Source organism: Lissotriton helveticus, assembly GCF_964261635.1.
Source record: "Lissotriton helveticus chromosome 1_1 unlocalized genomic scaffold, aLisHel1.1 SUPER_1_unloc_13, whole genome shotgun sequence".
NCBI lineage: Eukaryota > Metazoa > Chordata > Amphibia > Caudata > Salamandridae > Lissotriton > Lissotriton helveticus.
In genome coordinates this window covers 929,262-945,781 of record NW_027611652.1, presented here as the reverse complement: position 1 = coordinate 945,781, position 16,520 = coordinate 929,262, and the positions used below count along the sequence as shown (strand labels likewise).

Genomic DNA, 16,520 nt, shown 5'->3' with positions numbered 1-16,520 from the left:
GGTTCTGGATTGATGCTTACAGTGGTATCTCTGGTGACTGTGCACGGTACTGTGTAAGGAGTGGCAGTCTACTCTGTCCTAGAAGGCCCTACACCAGCATTGTCAAACATCCTTCTGTGTGTAGGATACTGTATCGAGGTTGGCCTTGTGCACAAAGATGCACAGAGGCTGGGCATGTGCACAAAAATGCTTCACCAGAATTTTATGCCTCACCACTTTCAAATGTCACCAGCCGCCACTGGTGCTGAAGGTAAGTGCATGGACGGTGTACGGTTACACTTCCCGTGTAACCGGTTCGTCCTCATTTGTCGAGATGTCTCAGCAGGGTGGAGCAGAGACTGCGCTGCCAGCAGCCGCGAGCTCACTTCAGGGGAGCTCGGCGCACTCGCGAGCTCACACTGTGATCCGTGACACATCCCGGGCAAGGATCCTTATCTCCCGAGGAGGGCAGGGAGGGGCAGCTGGTGTCAGCAGGGGGAGGGCCGAGCAGGGAGGCCGCAGCTGCACCTAGGTGTCTGCTGAACCAGTCCGAGGAGGCCCAGGCGCCGGGAGTACACGGGGCACGCGCTGCTTTTATTTCACTTCACTTTTCGGACTTCTTTGTATGGATTTAATGGCATGGAAGCGACGCCTGCTGGACACGTGTGAAGAGGTAAGCGGCAGATGGCAGCGTTGTGGGGGCAAGAGGGGGGTCGCGCTGTTGTGGCTGTGACGGGCAGGCGTGGAGCCAGGAAAGCTTTAAAGCGCTGCTGAAGAAGTGCAGAGCACTCACAGCCGATGGGCACTTCGACCGCTCCCATTGTGCGGGGTCTGGAGCCACTTGCTAACCTCGCGCCGTGAAGCTTGTCTTCTAGGCGTGCTTTCGAGTGGTGTTATTAGCCTAGAATGCACCGATCAGGCGGACTTGCTCGGGGGCTCTCAATCATTTAGCACATTCCCGTTCTGTCCCATGTGAAGGACGCAGCAGTTGTGTGAATGTTCTGCGCGCCCGATGAATGTTTTATTTCCTCTTCTGTTTAACGCCCTCAGTAAAATACCTCGGCGAAGAGTGATTTAGAAACACATTTGCATTCAGGGTAAGATTGCTCCCAAACCGTACTCACTCGCAGGCAGTGTGCTCAGTGTGCCCCCGGAATAAGTAAGATTGCGCACTTGGAGGGGTCCTTACACAAATGAGCTCTGCACACAACTTTTGGGGATCATTTCTATAGGTCGTAACAAAACGTGTCTAATAATTGTTTTAATATTATGCTGCTTGTGCGCTACGGAATGGAACAAACAGCTTGTGCTCCACTTGTGAATATGTCTTTTTTTGTCTACTTCTTAAAATGGCAACATCAGAGATAGTGTGAACCCAGTTTGCTCCTTATACTGTATTCGTGTGAATTTTCTGTATTTCACACGCCAGTGGACTGGCGCTTTCTTTGTACCAGTCCAAAGTTTCTGGGATGTGACCCCGATTGATTATGCTGCAAATAATGTAGCTGAATTTGTAAGACTGGTTTGGAGAGCCCCCACCCCCATGTGAGACAAGAGTAGCAGTGCAGAAAGGCCATCGCTTCTAGAGCCTCCTGCCCTTGCACTCACCTCAGAGTTTATCCAGAAGGCACCTCTTTCAGAGCGTCAGGCTCGTGGGCAGTGATTGCCAGCAACATTTGTTAAATCACAGGGCGTTCACTATTATGTGGTGCAAAATCCTGTTAGCTGCACCCTTGACGAATCTGTCAAAGGGAAATAATGTTTACGCTTTGCAGTGAGAAGTGGGTCCTAAGGTCCCTCGACAGAAGGAAATGGGTCGTCCTGAGAGTGCACATATCTAACCGGCCGCCGGGGGTCAGCAGTGCTCTGGTGTGGGAGACACACACCACACAGCCCCACACACATCCCCCCACACACAGCCCCACACACACACCACACACACACCACACACACACACCACACACATCCCCCCACACACATCCCCCCACACAGCCCCACACACGCACACCACACATACACCACACACAACCACACACACAGCCCCAAACACATCCCCACACACTTCACCACACACACCACACACACACCACACATACACCACACACATTCCCCCACACAGCCCCACACACTTGCCCACACACACACAACCCCACACACACACAACCACTCACAACCCCACACAACCACACACAACCCCCGCTCCCACACCCACAACCACACCAAGCATTGGCATACCCAATAGGTCTCTCCTTTGGGACCTTATTAGTGTTTAGCCGCGCAACGACTCACACTGCTACACGCATCACACTGCTGCACGCCTCACACTGCCGCACACCTCACACTGCTGCACGCCTCACACTGCTGCACGCCTCACATTGCTGCACGCCTCACACTGCTGCACTCCTCACACTGCTGCACTCCTCACACTGCTGCACTCCTCACACTGCTGCACGCCTCACACTGCTGCACGCCTCACACTGCTGCACGCATCACACTGCAGCATGCCTCACACTGCCGCACACCTCACACTGCTGCACGCCTCACACTGCTGCACTCCTCACACTGCTGCACTCCTCACACTGCTGCACGCCTCACACTGCTGCACTCCTCACACTGCTGCACGCCTCACACTGCAGCACACTGCTGAATTACTCACACTGCTGCACGCTGCACACTGCTGCACACCTCACACTGCTGCGCGCCTCACATTGCTGCACGCCTCACACTGCTGCACGCCTCACACTGCTGCACGCCTCACACTGCTGCACGCCTCACACTGCTGCACTCCTCACACTGCTGCACGCCTCACACTGCTGCACTCCTCACACTGCTGCACGCCTCACACTGCAGCACACTGCTGCATTACTCACACTGCTGCACGCTGCACGCTGCTGCACGCCTCACACTGCTGCACGCCTCACATTGCTGCACGCCTCACACTGCTGCACGCCTCACACTGCTGCACGCCTCACACTGCTGCACGCCTCACACTGCTGCACTCCTCACACTGCTGCACGCCTCACACTGCTGCACTCCTCACACTGCTGCACGCCTCACACTGCAGCACACTGCTGCATTACTCACACTGCTGCACGCTGCACACTGCTGCACACCTCACACTGCTGCGCGCCTCACACTGCTGCACGCCTCACACTGCTGCATGCCTCACACTGCTGCACGCCTCACACTGCTGCACGCTGCACACTGCTGCATGCTGCACACTGCTGCTTGCCTCACACTACTGCGCACCACACACTGCTGCACGCCTCACACTGCTGCACGCCTCACATTGCTGCACGCCTCACACTGCTGCACTCCTCACACTGCTGCACTCCTCACACTGCTGCACGCCTCACACTGCTGCACTCCTCACACTGCTGCACGCCTCACACTGCTGCACGCCTCACACTGCAGCACACTGCTGCACGCCTCACACTGCTGCACTCCTCACACTGCTGCATGCCTCACACTGCTGCACGCCTCACATTGCTGCACGCCTCACACTGCTGCACTCACACTGCTGCACTCCTCACACTGCTGCACTCCTCACACTGCTGCACTCCTCACACTGCTGCACGCCTCACACTGCTGCACGCCTCACACTGCTGCACGCATCACACTGCAGCATGCCTCACACTGCCGCACACCTCACACTGCTGCACGCCTCACACTGCTGCACGCCTCACATTGCTGCACGCCTCACACTGCTGCACTCCTCACACTGCTGCACTCCTCACACTGCTGCACGCCTCACACTGCTGCACTCCTCACACTGCTGCACGCCTCACACTGCAGCACACTGCTGCATTACTCACACTGCTGCACGCTGCACACTGCTGCACACCTCACACTGCTGCGCGCCTCACACTGCTGCACGCCTCACACTGCTGCATGCCTCACACTGCTGCACGCCTCACACTGCTGCACGCTGCACACTGCTGCATGCTGCACACTGCTGCTTGCCTCACACTACTGCGCACCACACACTGCTGCACGCCTCACACTGCTGCACGCCTCACATTGCTGCACTCCTCACACTGCTGCACGCCTCACACTGCTGCACTCCTCACACTGCTGCACGCCTCACACTGCTGCACGCCTCACACTGCAGCACACTGCTGCACGCCTCACACTGCTGCACTCCTCACACTGCTGCACGCCTCACACTGCTGCACTCCTCACACTGCTGCACTCCTCACACTGCTGCACTCCTCACACTGCTGCACTCCTCACACTGCTGCACTCCTCACACTGCTGCACGCCTCACACTGCTGCATGCCTCACCCTGCTGCACGCCTCACACTGCTGCACGCCTCACACTGCTGCATTACTCACATTGCTGCACGCCTCACACTGCTGCACTCCTCACACTGCTGCATGCTGCACACTGCTGCACGCCTCACACTGCTGCACGCCTCACACTGCTGCACGCATCACACTGCAGCATGCCTCACACTGCCGCACACCTCACACTGCTGCACGCCTCACACTGCTGCATGCCTCACACTGCCGCACACCTCACACTGCTGCACGCCTCACACTGCTGCACGCCTCACATTGCTGCATTACTCACACTGCTGCACGCCTCACACTGCTGCACGCCTCACATTGCTGCATTACTCACACTGCTGCACGCCTCACACTGCTGCATTACTCACACTGCTGCACGCCTCACACTGCTGCACGCCTCACACTGCTGCATGCCTCACACTGCCGCACACCTCACACTGCTGCACGCCTAACACTGCTGCACGCCTCACACTGCTGAACACTGCTGCACTCCTCACACTGCTGCACTCCTCACACTGCTGCACGCCTCACACTGCTGCACGCCTCACACTGCTGCACGCCTCACATTGCTGCACGCCTCACACTGCTGCACTCCTCACACTGCTGCACTCCTCACACTGCTGCACGCCTCACACTGCTGCACGCCTCACACTGCTGCACGCATCACACTGCAGCATGCCTCACACTGCCGCACACCTCACACTGCTGCACGCCTCACACTGCTGCACGCCTCACATTGCTGCACGCCTCACACTGCTGCACTCCTCACACTGCTGCACTCCTCACACTGCTGCACGCCTCACACTGCTGCACGCCTCACACTGCTGCACGCATCACACTGCTGCACGCCTCACACTGCTGCATTACTCACACTGCTGCATGCTACACACTGCTGCACGCCTCACACTGCAGCATGCCTCACACTGCCGCACACCTCACACTGCTGCACGCCTCACACTGCTGCACGCCTCACATTGCTGCACGCCTCACATTGCTGCACGCCTCACACTGCTGCACTCCTCACACTGCTGCACTCCTCACACTGCTGCACTCCTCACACTGCTGCACGCCTCACACTGCTGCACGCTGCTGCATTACTAACATTGCTGCACACCTCACACTGCTGCACGCTGCTGCATTACTAACATTGCTGCACACCTCACACTGCTGCACACCTTACACTACTGCACGCCTCACACTGCTGCACGCCTCACACTGCTGCACGCCTCACACTGCTGCACGCCTCACACTGATGCACGCCTCACACTGCTGCACGCCTCACACTGCTGCACGCCTCACACTGCTGCACGCCTCACACTGCTGCACGCCTCACACTGCTGCACGCCTCACACTGCTGCACGCCTCACACTGGTGCACGCCTCACACTGGTGCAAGCCTCACACTGCTACACGCCACACACTGCTGCACGCCTCACACTGCTGCACACTGCTGCATTACTCACACCGCTTCATGCTGCACACTGCTGCATGACACACTGCTGCACGCCACACAATGCTGCATGCCACACACTGCTGCACGCCACACAATGCTGCATGCCACACACTGCTGCACGCCTCACACTGCTGCATGCCTCACACTGCTGCCCTCCTCACACTGCTGCACGCTGCACACTGGTGCATTACTCACACTGCTGCACGCCTCACACTGCTGCACTCCTCACACTGCTGCACGCCTCACACTGCTGCACACTGCTGCATTACTAACATTGCTGCACACCTCACACTGCTGCACGCTGCTGCATTACTAACATTGCTGCACACCTCACACTGCTGCACACCTTACACTACTGCACGCCTCACACTGCTGCACGCCTCACACTGCTGCACGCCTCACACTGCTGCACGCCTCACACTGCTGCACGCCTCACACTGCTGCACGCCTCACACTGCTGCACGCCTCACACTGCTGCACGCCTTACACTGCTGCACGCCTCACACTGCTGCACGCCTCACACTGCAGCACACTGCTGCATTACTCACACTGCTGCACGCCTCACACTGCTGCACGCCTCACACTGCTGCACGCATCACACTGCAGCATGCCTCACACTGCCGCACACCTCACACTGCTGCACGCCTCACACTGCTGCACGCCTCACACTGCTGCACGCCTCACACTGCTGCACGCCTCACATTGCTGCACACCTCACACTGCTGCACTCCTCACACTGCTGCACGCCTTACACTGCTGCACGCCTCACATTGCTGCACGCCTCACACTGCTGCACTCCTCACACTGCTGCACGCCTCACACTGCTGCACGCCTCACACTGCTGCACTCCTCACACTGCTGCACTCCTCACACTGCTGCACTCCTCACACTGCTGCACGCCTCACACTGCTGCACGCTGCTGCATTACTAACATTGCTGCACACCTCACACTGCTGCACACCTTACACTACTGCACGCCTCACACTGCTGCACGCCTCACACTGCTGCACGCCTCACACTGCTGCACGCCTCACACTGCTGCACGCCTCACACTGCTGCACGCCTCACACTGCTGCATGCCTCACACTGCTGCACGCCTCACACTGCTGCACGCCTCACACTGCTGCACGCCTCACACTGCTGCACGCCTTACACTGCTGCACGCCTCACACTGCTGCACGCCTTACACTGCTGCACGCCTCACACTGCTGCACGCCTCACACTGCTGCACGCCTCACACTGCTGCACGCCTTACACTGCTGCACGCCTCACACTGCTGCACGCCTCACACTGCAGCACACTGCTGCATTACTCACACTGCTGCATTACTAACATTGCTGCACACCTCACACTGCTGCACACCTTACACTACTGCACGCCTCACACTGCTGCACGCCTCACACTGCTGCACGCCTCACACTGCTGCACGCCTCACACTGCTGCACGCCTCACACTGCTGCACGCCTCACACTGCTGCACGCCTCACACTGCTGCACTCCTCACACTGCTGCACGCCTCACACTGCTGCACGCCTCACACTGCAGCACACTGCTGCACGCCTCACACTGCTGCACTCCTCACACTGCTGCACGCCTCACACTGCTGCACTCCTCACACTGCTGCACTCCTCACACTGCTGCACTCCTCACACTGCTGCACTCCTCACACTGCTGCACTCCTCACACTGCTGCACGCCTCACACTGCTGCATGCCTCACCCTGCTGCACGCCTCACACTGCTGCACGCCTCACACTGCTGCATTACTCACATTGCTGCACGCCTCACACTGCTGCACTCCTCACACTGCTGCATGCTGCACACTGCTGCACGCCTCACACTGCTGCACGCCTCACACTGCTGCACGCATCACACTGCAGCATGCCTCACACTGCCGCACACCTCACACTGCTGCACGCCTCACACTGCTGCATGCCTCACACTGCCGCACACCTCACACTGCTGCACGCCTCACACTGCTGCACGCCTCACATTGCTGCATTACTCACACTGCTGCACGCCTCACACTGCTGCACGCCTCACATTGCTGCATTACTCACACTGCTGCACGCCTCACACTGCTGCATTACTCACACTGCTGCACGCCTCACACTGCTGCACGCCTCACACTGCTGCATGCCTCACACTGCCGCACACCTCACACTGCTGCACGCCTAACACTGCTGCACGCCTCACACTGCTGAACACTGCTGCACTCCTCACACTGCTGCACTCCTCACACTGCTGCACGCCTCACACTGCTGCACGCCTCACACTGCTGCACGCCTCACATTGCTGCACGCCTCACACTGCTGCACTCCTCACACTGCTGCACTCCTCACACTGCTGCACGCCTCACACTGCTGCACGCCTCACACTGCTGCACGCATCACACTGCAGCATGCCTCACACTGCCGCACACCTCACACTGCTGCACGCCTCACACTGCTGCACGCCTCACATTGCTGCACGCCTCACACTGCTGCACTCCTCACACTGCTGCACTCCTCACACTGCTGCACGCCTCACACTGCTGCACGCCTCACACTGCTGCACGCATCACACTGCTGCACGCCTCACACTGCTGCATTACTCACACTGCTGCATGCTACACACTGCTGCACGCCTCACACTGCAGCATGCCTCACACTGCCGCACACCTCACACTGCTGCACGCCTCACACTGCTGCACGCCTCACATTGCTGCACGCCTCACATTGCTGCACGCCTCACACTGCTGCACTCCTCACACTGCTGCACTCCTCACACTGCTGCACTCCTCACACTGCTGCACGCCTCACACTGCTGCACGCTGCTGCATTACTAACATTGCTGCACACCTCACACTGCTGCACGCTGCTGCATTACTAACATTGCTGCACACCTCACACTGCTGCACACCTTACACTACTGCACGCCTCACACTGCTGCACGCCTCACACTGCTGCACGCCTCACACTGCTGCACGCCTCACACTGATGCACGCCTCACACTGCTGCACGCCTCACACTGCTGCACGCCTCACACTGCTGCACGCCTCACACTGCTGCACGCCTCACACTGCTGCACGCCTCACACTGCTGCACGCCTCACACTGGTGCACGCCTCACACTGGTGCAAGCCTCACACTGCTACACGCCACACACTGCTGCACGCCTCACACTGCTGCACACTGCTGCATTACTCACACCGCTTCATGCTGCACACTGCTGCATGACACACTGCTGCACGCCACACAATGCTGCATGCCACACACTGCTGCACGCCACACAATGCTGCATGCCACACACTGCTGCACGCCTCACACTGCTGCATGCCTCACACTGCTGCACTCCTCACACTGCTGCACGCTGCACACTGGTGCATTACTCACACTGCTGCACGCCTCACACTGCTGCACTCCTCACACTGCTGCACGCCTCACACTGCTGCACACTGCTGCATTACTAACATTGCTGCACACCTCACACTGCTGCACGCTGCTGCATTACTAACATTGCTGCACACCTCACACTGCTGCACACCTTACACTACTGCATGCCTCACACTGCTGCACGCCTCACACTGCTGCACGCCTCACACTGCTGCACGCCTCACACTGCTGCACGCCTCACACTGCTGCACGCCTCACACTGCTGCACGCCTCACACTGCTGCACGCCTTACACTGCTGCACGCCTCACACTGCTGCACGCCTCACACTGCAGCACACTGCTGCATTACTCACACTGCTGCACGCCTCACACTGCTGCACGCCTCACACTGCTGCACGCATCACACTGCAGCATGCCTCACACTGCCGCACACCTCACACTGCTGCACGCCTCACACTGCTGCACGCCTCACACTGCTGCACGCCTCACACTGCTGCACGCCTCACATTGCTGCACACCTCACACTGCTGCACGCCTCACACTGCTGCACGCCTCACATTGCTGCACGCCTCACACTGCTGCACTCCTCACACTGCTGCACTCCTCACACTGCTGCACGCCTCATACTGCTGCATTACTCACACTGCTGCACGCTGCACACTGCTGCACACCTCACACTGCTGCGCGCCTCACACTGCTGCACGCCTCACACTGCTGCATGCCTCACACTGCTGCACGCCTCACACTGCTGCACGCTGCACACTGCTGCATGCTGCACACTGCTGCTTGCCTCACACTACTGCACACCACACACTGCTGCACGCCACACACTGCTGCACGCCTCACACTGCTGCACACCTAACACTGCTGCACGCCTCACACTGCTGCACGCCTCACACTGCTGCACGCCTCACACTGCTGCACACCTCACACTGCTGCACGCCACACACTGCTGCACGCCTCACACTGCTGCATGCTGCACACTGCTGCCGACTCACACTGCTGCACGACTCACACTGCTGCACGACTCACACTGCTTCACGTCACACACTGCTTCACGCCACACACTGCTTCACGCCACACACTGCTTCACGCCACACGCTGCTTCACGCCACACGCTGCTGCACGCCACACGCTGCTGCACGCCGCACGCTGCTGCACGCCGCACGCTGCTGCACGCCACACGCTGCTGCACGCCACACGCTGCTGCACGCCTCACACTGCTGCACTCCTCACACTGCTGCACTCCTCACACTGCTGCACGCCTCACACTGCTGCACTCCTCACACTGCTGCACTCCTCACACTGCTGCACGCCTCACACTGCTGCACTCCTCACACTGCTGCACTCCTCACACTGCTGCACTCCTCACACTGCTGCACTCCTCACACTGCTGCACTCCTCACACTGCTGCACGCCTCACACTGCTGCACGCTGCTGCATTACTAACATTGCTGCACACCTCACACTGCTGCACACCTTACACTACTGCATGCCTCACACTGCTGCACGCCTCACACTGCTGCACGCCTCACACTGCTGCACGCCTCACACTGCTGCACGCCTCACACTGCTGCACGCCTCACACTGCTGCACGCCTCACACTGCTGCACGCCTCACACTGCTGCACGCCTTACACTGCTGCACACCTCACACTGCTGCACACTGCTGCATTACTCACACTGCTGCATGCCTCTCACTGCTGCACTCCTCACACTGCTGCACGCCTCACACTGCTGCACACTGCTGCATTACTCACACTGATGCATGCTGCACACTGCTGCATGCCTCACACTGCTGCACGCCTCACACTGCAGCACACTGCTGCATTACTCACACTGCTGCACGCCTCACACTGCTGCATGCCTTACACTGCTGCACGCCTCACACTGCTGCACACTGCTGCATTACTCACACTGATGCATGCTGCACACTGCTGCATTACTCACACTGCTGCACGCCTCACACTGCTGCACACTGCTGCATTACTCACACTGCTGCACGCCTCACACTGCTGCACTCCTTACACTGCTGCACGCCTCACACTGCTGCACACTGCTGCATTACTCACACTGATGCATGCTGCACACTGCTGCATTACTCACACTGATGCATGCTGCACACTGCTGCATGCCTCACACTGCTGCACGCCTCACACTGCAGCACACTGCTGCATTACTCACACTGCTGCACGCTGCACACTGCTGCACACCTCACACTGCTGCGCGCCTCACACTGCTGCACGCCTCACACTGCTGCATGCCTCACACTGCTGCACGCCTCACACTGCTGCACGCTGCACACTGCTGCATGCTGCACACTGCTGCTTGCCTCACACTACTGCACACCACACACTGCTGCACGCCACACACTGCTGCACGCCTCACACTGCTGCACACCTAACACTGCTGCACGCCTCACACTGCTGCACGCCTCACACTGCTGCACACCTCACACTGCTGCACACCTCACACTGCTGCACGCCACACACTGCTGCACGCCTCACACTGCTGCATGCTGCACACTGCTGCCGACTCACACTGCTGCACGACTCACACTGCTGCACGACTCACACTGCTTCACGCCACACACTGCTTCACGCCACACACTGCTTCACGCCACACACTGCTTCACGCCACACGCTGCTTCACGCCACACGCTGCTGCACGCCACACGCTGCTGCACGCCACACGCTGCTGCACACCGCACGCTGCTGCACGCCACACGCTGCTGCACGCCACACGCTGCTGCACGCCTCACACTGCTGCACACTGCTGCATTACTCACACTGATGCATGCTGCACACTGCTGCACGCCTCACACTGCTGCACTCCTCACACTGCTGCACTCCTCACACTGCTGCACGCCTCACACTGCTGCACGCTGCTGCATTACTAACATTGCTGCACACCTCACACTGCTGCACACCTTACACGACTGCACGCCTCACACTGCTGCACGCCTCACACTGCTGCACGCCTCACACTGCTGCACGCCTCACACTGCTGCACGCCTCACACTGCTGCACGCCTCACACTGCTGCACGCCTCACACTGCTGCACGCCTCACACTGCTGCACGCCTTACACTGCTGCACGCCTCACACTGCTGCACACTGCTGCATTACTCACACTGCTGCATGCCTCTCACTGCTGCACTCCTCACACTGCTGCACGCCTCACACTGCTGCACACTGCTGCATTACTCACACTGATGCATGCTGCACACTGCTGCATTACTCACACTGATGCATGCTGCACACTGCTGCATGCCTCACACTGCTGCACGCCTCACACTGCAGCACACTGCTGCATTACTCACACTGCTGCACGCTGCACACTGCTGCACACCTCACACTGCTGCGCGCCTCACACTGCTGCACGCCTCACACTGCTGCATGCCTCACACTGCTGCACGCCTCACACTGCTGCACGCTGCACACTGCTGCATGCTGCACACTGCTGCTTGCCTCACACTACTGCACACCACACACTGCTGCACGCCACACACTGCTGCACGCCTCACACTGCTGCACACCTAACACTGCTGCACGCCTCACACTGCTGCACGCCTCACACTGCTGCACGCCTCACACTGCTGCACACCTCACACTGCTGCACGCCACACACTGCTGCACGCCTCACACTGCTGCATGCTGCACACTGCTGCCGACTCACACTGCTGCACGACTCACACTGCTGCACGACTCACACTGCTTCACGCCACACACTGCTTCACGCCACACACTGCTTCACGCCACACGCTGCTTCACGCCACACGCTGCTTCACGCCACACGCTGCTGCACGCCACACGCTGCTGCACGCCACACGCTGCTGCACGCCGCACGCTGCTGCACACCGCACGCTGCTGCACGCCACACGCTGCTGCACACCACACGCTGCTGCATGCCTCATGCTGCTGCATGCCACACGTTGCTGCACGCCTCATGCTGCTGCATGCCTCACACTGCTGAACGCCACACAACACCACCACATCGCTCAAGGACACCACCACATCACTCAGGGACACCACCATATGACTCTAGGACACCACCACATCACTCAGGGGCACCACCACATCACTCAGGGACACCATCACATCAATCAGGGACACCACGACATCACTCAGGAACACCACCACATCACTCAGAAACACCACCACATCACTCGGGGACACCACCACATCACTCAGGGACACCACCACATCACTCGGGGGCACCACTCAGGGGCACCACCTCATCACTCAAGGACACCACCACATCACTCAGGGACACCACCACATCACTCAGGGACACCACTCAGGGGCACCACCACATCACTCAGGGGCACCACTCAGGGGCACCACCTCATCACTCAGGGACACCACCACATCACTCAGGGACACCACCACATCACTCGGGAACACCACCACATCACTCGGGAACACCACCACATCACTCGGGAACACCTCCACATCATTCGGGAACACCACCACATCACTCGGGAACACCACCACATCACTCGGGAACACCACCACATCACTCGGGAACATCACCACATCACTCAGGGGCACCTCTCGGGGACACCACTACATCACTCGGGGACACCACTACATCACTCGGGGACACCACTACATCACTCGGGGACACCACTACATCACTCTGGGACACCACTACATCACTCGGGGACACCACTACATCACTCAGGGGCACCACCACTGCCTTGGGAGGGTGGCCGCATGGCCCCTTCCAGTTTATTTTTTATTTTCTAAATGGCTTAAGCCCTGGGGGATGGGCTATTGATTGGTTGTCTGAGCATCTGTATGGGTGCCTGAGTGTCTGTGTGGGTGTGTGGGAGGTGTGACTGTGCATAGATGTGGGGGGATGGGGCCCCCAGGGCCCAACAAATACTAAGAGAAGGGGGGCACACAGCCTTCCTTTTAAAAAGCACAAAAGAAAACAGAAGCCGTGGTGTCTTTCTTCTTCCCGCGTCGTCCTCCTCGTGTCCGTGTAGGAATTACGTCTTCTGTGAACTGTGCATGCGCAGTTCACGGGCTAACTATAACTCCCGCCCCCGGAATGCACTGCTGATGACGTCACATATTACATCATTCATGACCTGGTCATTGACATCACTGATGATATCACTGATGACATCTCAAATGACATCACTGATGACATCATCCAGTGACCATGTGTTTCTATAAAATATAAATGTTTTATATATATATGCCAAGGTGTATTGAAGAATGAATGGGTGTATAAGAGTCAGGATGGATAATTAAGTAGGTGTGTGACTGACTGTATAAGTGAATGATTGTATCTTACTTAATGCAGGTGTTAGTGACTGATACAGACATTCACACAGTTTAGGTTGTCAGTTGGTTTGTAAGTGGTTGTATGGGTTGGTTAGCAGCTAAATGAGGAGCTATATGGGCTATTGATTGGTTGTCTGAGTATCTGTATGGGTGCCTGAGTGTCTGTGTGGGTGTGTGGGAGGTGTGACTGTGCATAGATGTGAGTGGATAATTGACTGGGTATATGTGTTCAAGTCTGTATCTGTGAAGAGCTGTATGGCTGGGTGAGTGTGTGTATGGGTGTGTTGGTGAGAAAATGGATGCCTCAGTGGTACATGTGTGAGTAACTGCATATGTGAAAGACAGTATATGTGAGTGTTGGACTGTATAAATGACTATATGTGAGAGTGAGTGATTGTGAGAGTGCCTGTATGGATCGGTGTGTGCTTGTATTAGTTATTGTATTGGAGTGTAAGTATGTGTTAGTATACGTTTAAATAAGTGAGGTGGTATGTGTATAACTGTACAGGTGAGTAAATGAAAGTACGATTGAATATTTCCATTACTGACTAGGTGTGTGAATAACTCTATGAATGAGAGGCGTTGTGTGTGTGTGTCTGTATAGATATGTGACTGGATATGATAATGCTGTATTGATGGCTGACTATGTATGAGTGACTATGGGTGAATGAATGGATGTGTGTGTAGACCTAGGAATTAGTGAGTGGATATGTAATAATTGGAATTGATGTGTTCATGGTTTCGAAATGTATAGTCTGTATTTTAGAGTGGGTGTATCAAGTGTTATATTAGGGTCTGATGAGGTGCATCAGATTTTCACGTGGATGATGTCATCAGTGATGTCATCAATTATGTCATTTGAGATGTCATCAGTGATATCACTGACCATGTCATGAATGATGTAATATGTGACGTCATCAGCAGTGCATTGCAGGGGCGCGAGTTATAGTTAGCTCAACTAACTATAACAGTGGAATTTCTATCATTTTGTATGAGTGAGATGTCCAACTAACTATAACGTCCCTGAAACCTATGTTGTTTTTTTCAGTGACTATACATATATATATATATATATATATATATATATATATATATATATATATATTCACAGAAAAAAACATAGGTTATAGACCATATATAGTTAGGAATTAGCATTTACAAAACCTTGAAAATTCACTGAAAAAACCATAGGTTATAGACCATATATAGTTAGGAAATAGCATTTAGAAAACCTTATTTTACTCACACAAAACCATTGAAATTCCATATATAGTTAGTTGCACTAACTATATATCGCGCACCTGCAATCCACTGCTGATGATGTCACATATTACATCATTCATGACATGGTCAGTGACATCACTGATGACATCACTGATGACATCTCAAATGACATCACTGATGACATCACTGATGACATCTCATTTGACATTACTGATCACATCACTGATGACATCATTCATGTGATGATACAATGAACCTCTTCAGACTCTAATATAACCTTAGATACACTCAGTGTAAACAGACACTCACAGACTGTCACTCATCCATGGAGTTACTCACACACCTAGTCAGTCTTGCAAAGAATCAATCACACCTCGATTTCCTCAACTATATAGTTATACACACCTTACTTATTGGAACATATAATAACACATATTTACTCTGTTATACAATCCCTGATACAAGTTCACAATAATCCATACAGCCACTCACACATTCACTGGCTCTTATGCACAGTTATTTATATATGTCAACTATCACATGTACTGTGTTTTACATATGTACTTACTTTGACATGTAGCACTGAGATATCCATTCACTCACCAATACACTCATGCACACAGTCAACCGCCCATACAGATGTTTCCACATGCACTTTTGAACCCATACATCTAGTGAATCAACTGCTCACACATCTATGCACAGAGTCATACACCTCCCAGACACCCACACACACACTCAGTCTCCCATACAAATACTTGGGCAACTAATCAATAACCCATATAGTTAGTCATATAGCTAATGATCAACACATGCATCAGATTACAAAACAACAGACACAATGATGCACAATTTAAAACAGTTTAGTCACTAACCCATGCACTCAGTGAGACACATTTAATCACTCACT

The 16,520-nt window shown here is 55.8% G+C and overlaps 1 protein-coding gene across 1 annotated transcript in view; it reads left to right on the top strand.

Moving 5' to 3' along the window:
• Positions 1-541: 541 nt before the first annotated feature.
• The window catches only part of LOC144805530 (uncharacterized), an 81,706-nt gene continuing 65,727 nt past the window's right edge, over positions 542-16,520 (top strand). The window contains exon 1 of the mRNA XM_078672065.1: positions 542-652. The gene's annotated coding sequence lies outside the window, so the exon portion shown is untranslated. The remainder of the gene's footprint in view (positions 653-16,520) is intronic.